The sequence below is a fragment of the Talpa occidentalis genome, unplaced genomic scaffold, assembly GCF_014898055.3.
Source record: "Talpa occidentalis isolate TD23 unplaced genomic scaffold, MPIMG_talOcc4v2.1 talOcc4.8, whole genome shotgun sequence".
In the NCBI taxonomy this organism is placed as follows: Eukaryota; Metazoa; Chordata; class Mammalia; order Eulipotyphla; family Talpidae; genus Talpa; species Talpa occidentalis.
In genome coordinates, this window is record NW_023605194.1 from 26,949,528 (window position 1) to 26,955,527 (window position 6,000).

Sequence of the window (6,000 nt, forward strand, 5' to 3'; positions counted from 1 at the left end):
CAAATCTCACACCTTAATTTTTCTTGCTTATCTCAATGGTTGTTTCTTCCACATATATTTTGGAATCAGAGTCTCCATTTCCTTGAAACCTCATTGGAATTTTGATGAAACTTGCAATGAATTTATAGATCACTTTGGGGAGATTTGCTACATTAATGAAACTGAACATAATATATATATCCAGGACTTTTTAAATCATATATTGATGAAGTTTTGTAGTTTCCTTCATATAACTCTTACACATCCTAGTTTCATTCTTACCTGTTTTTTAATGTGTGGCTTATTGTATTTCAGTAGATCTGCCTATTCTGCTCCCCACTCTATCTCTGGTAATCCTCTCCCCCCCACTTCCTGCACCACTGATCTAAACCCCAGTTCTTGTATGCACAAATAAACAAAACAAATCTTTAAAATGTATTTAAATTTCTCTAGATAACTATGGCTAGTATATTTTGCCTTTTCAATTTCTAGGGTACTTTCAACTCATGACAAAAATCAGTACATTTGCTAAAGCTGATGAAAATACATTCTCATCTTATTTTTAAAATACTTTATTTTTTAAAAAAGATTTATTTATTTATGCATACAGGAACTGAGGCACAGGCCAGAGGTGCAGGGTGGGTGAGAGGACTCACCAGCTACAGAGTGGGGAGCAGAACAGGCAGATCTACTGAAATACACTGGTGAGGGGAGCAGCAGCCAAGCCAGGAAAGGTCAGCTCCCTGGCTGGGGACCTAATTCACGCTGCAGTGGTTGCCGACAGCCTCACAGTGCTGTGACTCAGCCTCTTGCGCCAACAGGGAGGCCCCCTTTCATATTTTTTATTCCATAAAAAGTTTCTCCTTGAAAGTTTGAAAAATAGGGGCCTTCCTGGTGGCTCAAGGGGTTAAGCACTGCACTATGAAGTAATTCGCAGCCTCTGCTGCAAAAGTTTGATCCCCAGCCAGCCAGGGAGCAACCCACATCGCGCAACAGACCTCTCCTGTCTCGCCCACTGCTCCCCTCAGCAGTGTATTTCTGTTAGTTTGCCTGTTCTGTTCCTCACTCTGTCTCTGGCGAACCCTCTCACTGTTCTCCCTGCCCCCCCCCGCCCCCCCCATCTCTGGCCTCTGCCCCAGCTCTTGTATGCATAAATAAATAAACCTTAAAAAAAAAAAAAAAGAAAGTTTGAAAAAAAAAGGTCGGTAAAAGTGGAGATATGTTAATACACATAAGTTAGTGTTCATGTCACAGCTTGGTTCTCTGGAAAGCTGATGATGAGCAGGAGACTAATATGCAGGACATTTATTAGGAAGTGAGATTGGGATCAACACTTGTGGAACGAAGGGGAAGGAGGCAGGATTACGTAGAGGGAGAATTTGAACTGAGATGCAGCCCTAATCAACCAACCTAACGGTTGGTTCTGGATTGGGGATGGATCTTCAATATTGTCCAAAATTTGGAATGAACAAATAATCTTTTTAAAAATAGAACCCAAAGAATGTGCTAATCATAAAGAAAAAAAAAAAGATAAATTGGATTTTGTTCATCAGATATCATTAAGAGACTAAAAAGTGAAGCCCAGAGTGGCGGTATAGATAGTTACAATATATTTCTGACCCTCTCAGATGTATCAAGAACTCCTACAAGTTGATATAAAAAGTGATACAGAAGACTACAGAAAATTAACAAGACTGGGAAATTCATCTTTTGTCTTGCAGTTCAGTGACATTTTTCTTTTTCTTTTTATTCAGGTAATAACATTAGTTTACAACACTACATAGATTTCAAATGTATAGTTTCTCACTTCAACCACTGTATATTTTCACCCTACACTTATCACCAAATTACCAAGTCTGGTAAATTCTTAACCAGTAAGCATACAAATAATTTCATTTGTCTTCAAGGAAGTTCAATAAACCCACAATGAGATAGCTGCATATACTCATCAAAACGGCCATATTAAAAAAAAAAAAGACTAACAATAACAAACTGGTGGTGGGAGGATAGAACAATGGAACTCTTTTTTTTTTTTTAAGATTTATTAATTTACACATACAAGAACTGGGGTGTAAGCCAGAGGTGAGGGAGGTGAGAGGATTCACCAGAGACAGAGCAGGGAGCAGAACAGACAGATGGACTGAAGTACACTGCTGAGGGGAGCAGCGGGCGAGACAGGAGAGGTCTGTTGTTCCATGTGGGTTGCTCCCTGGCCTGCCAGGGATCCAACTAGTGCTGTAGTGGCTGGTACAGTAGCCTGATAGCGCTGTCTTTAACCCCTGCCCCACCAGGGAGGCCCAATGGAACTGTTATATCCTTCAGGTGGGAATGTCGTTTGGTACAACTATTTCAGGAAATTGGTGGTACCTACCGCTTCTAGGTCTATACCAACCCCAAGAAATGCATACACATTTTAATTAAAGGTATATATAAGGATCATAAAACAATATTCACCGGCGTTCTGGCGGCCCAGTCGTGGGCGGGGCCTGACGGGCTACACTGACTGCTTTGTTTGCTGTCCCGGTTGCTGGAGGAGAGGGGGCTAGACTGTGCCGTGTTACTGCAGAAAATAAAGTCCAACTTGTGTTATGGGAAAAAAATTTAAAAAAAAAGCCATATTCATAATAGCTCCAAACAGGAAACTACACAAATGTCCATTAATAATAGGATGAATAAAGAATTGTGATATACAGCAGTGAAAACAAACTGCATGAGTCTCACAATCACGATGAAAAGCAAAAAAAAAAAAAAGTGAGATGATTCATATTAGCTTCAAAAACAGGCAAAAGTCATCTATGGTATTAGAAGTCAAGATAATGGTCATCATTGTGGGGAGGTTAGAAGAGGGTGTCTGAATGGGCTTCCTGATCTAGGTGCTGGTTACTTGGGTGTAACCAAGTGGCAAAGAAAATTTAAAAAGAGAACATCTGTAATTACACAAAATGTTAATATTCATTTTATGTTAAGAACGTTTATTGAGCATCTGCTCATGATGCGTTCACCTTTTTAGTTCAATAAAAAGTTTACAGAAAAAACTATCAACCAATTCTCCTCAAATATGGTGCTCAATTATCCCTACTGATCAAATAACAAAGCATCAAATATGAAAAAATAAAAAAGCAAGTGAGGGGAAGAAACGATCTAATTGATGACTAGAGTAGAAATTGTAGCATATGACAAATTTTACTAACTACATTACATTTTAACTTAAAAATAGCTTCATCATCTGGAGAAAATATGCAAACCACATGCTAACTACAAATAGCAATAGCAATTTTTTTCTCTCAAATATGAACACACTTTTCATAATCAAGTACATTTAAACTTGACAATATAGACAAAATTACAGAGACAGGTTTTAATATGTCTATTAGTCTTCTGAATGAAACTTATTATTTCTTTTAAGAAATAAATAAGTTGAAACCTGAAACAAAAAAATTCTATTTAAAAAAAAAGCTTTTTATCTACTTATTTATGCATAGAAGAACTGGTGTGTAGGCCAGAGGTGTGTGTGTGTGATGGGGGTGGGGGTGAAAGGAGTTACCAGAGACAGAGTGGGGAGCAGAACAGGCAAATCTACTGAAATGCATGTCTAGGGAGCAGTGGATGAGACAGGAGAGGTCTGCTGCACCCTGTGTGGATTAGCTAACTCAGGCTATAGAGGTGATAGTGTTAAGATGTAACTCCTAGGCAACCAGGGTGGCCCCTCTGTCCTATTTTTTCAAAGCAGATTAAATTTTAACATTCATTGACTCTTTCCCATTGTGAGGGCTAAACAAATGGAGTCATTTTTAAAGTACTAGCATATAGGCTTATCTCAGTAAAAGGTAAGCTGTAATAGTTACAATTTGTCCCAAGCTGGCATAGCTCTTACAGCTCTTGGTAAAGACAGCCATCTAGTGGAAAGAGTTCTAATGATTTTTAAAGATTGGCAATTGGAATGAATAGAAACCTCAGCCTAATTACAAACTGCAATGTTGGTTTAAGGCTTAAAAAGAAGAATATAAATATTAGACAGTTTTCAGATGTTTCCTTACCTTATGTCCAGGTCTGGCAGTTGGGGGCTTGGTGGGAAGTTTGTAGAGTAGGGAGAAAAATGGGTGCTTTTTCGTAGTTGAAAGATTAGCACGCCTTTCAAATAGAGCTCTGTATGCAAATATGTATTACTTTGGTCAGGATTCTTGCTTTTTCACAGTGGCAGGAAGAAGACAGTTTTGTAGCATAGCAGGAAGTTTTGCAGTGAAAGGTGAACAATCAGTGCCGTTTAAGAAGTTAATTTATTGGTCATCAAAACAGAGTTGAGGGTCATCAACACAGAGTTCCAGGATAAGTATTCCTTTAAGTTGATGGTTTAAATAACAAAGCTTTGTTATATAGCTTTAAAAAACAGGCTATGGCAGTAATAAAAAGGAGAGTAAACAAAATACTATTCTTTGAGCTAGTGAGACACATACAAATCATCATAATAAAAACAGTGTAGTACTGATACAAGAATACAGTCAAAGACCATAAGAGAGCTTAGAGAGAGACCCATGTATACTGAGAATTTAATACACAATGATGGTGACACCATGAATCAATGGAAAATGGATGAATTTTATTGGGGAAATGGTTCCATATGGGAAGAAAAATAAAACTGTATCCTTACTTAACCTCACATTCAAGTTGTATTCCAGAGGGTTGAAAGGTTGAAATTATAAACTATAATGCTAATTTAAGAAAATTTAAGAGAATATCTTTCATGACCCAGATCCAAGGAAAGACTTGTTAAAACTCCAAAACCATAAGATAAAAACATTATATCAAAATTAAGAATTTCTACAAAGGGTACTATAGACAAAATTAATAGAGGACATAATAAGAATATATGCATATATATATATATTTTAAAGATTTATTTATTTATGCATACAAGAGATGGGGTGTAGGCCTGAGGAATGGGGAGTGAGAGGATTCACCAGAGACAGAGTGGGGAGCAGAACAGGCTGACTGACTGAAATACACTGCTGAGGGGAGCAGTGTGCATGTCAGGATGCCATGTGAGTCACCTCCCTAGTGGGGGACTGAACTCATGCTGCAATGGTTACAGATTGCTTCATAGTGGTGAGGCTTAACCCCTTGTTCCACCAGGGAGGCCCCAAGAACATATTTTCAATATTTAAAGCTGACAAGGGGGCCTCCCCGGTGGCGCAGCGGTTGAGCGCTGGGTTGCGAAGCTGCCCGCAGCCTCTGCAGCGCCGGTTCAATCCCCGGCTGCTCCCTGGCCATGGGAAGAGGGTCCCACATGGCGCGCAGACCTCTCCTGCCGCCCGCTGCTCCCCTCAGCAGTGTACTTCGGTCCTTCTGCCTGCTCTGTTCCCCGCTCTGGCTCTGGTGAATTCTCTCACCCTCCCGTGCTTCTGACTGTACCCAGTGCTTGTATAAACAGACAAACAAACAAACAAACAAATAAATAAATAAAACATGCCTCTATAAAAAAAATTAATAAAGCTGACAAAGAAATAATATCCAGTATATTCAAGGAACTCCTACAAATCAAGAAAAGGACATATAGGAAGTACAGGAAAGTGTGCAAAAGATATGAACATAAATTACCTAGTTTACATATAGGAAACTCCAAAAGCAAATGAAAAGAAGCTCAGTTGACTCAATGATCAGAAATATGTAAATTAAAATAATGAGATATCAGTTTCCATTAATTAGGAAGCTGTAATTTGTCAAGTTGAACTTATGGGAACTCTCAGTGCTGTTTCTGGTAGGTAGGTGTAATCGTAGAGTACTTAATAAAATGAAAATTTTATATACCCTAGGATATAGTAGTTCTACTGCTAAGAAATTTCACGCAGGTCCATGTGTAAACGCAGCATTATTTGTGATGGTGGGTGGTTGGAGCTTCTCTTTAAAGTGTCTTGGTCAAGTGTAGTGATTGCACAGTATGGGAACATGACAAGAATTAAAAATAGTTAACTAGACTTACACATAGCAATGTGTAAATAAAAGAATGAAAAGAATAAAAGAAAT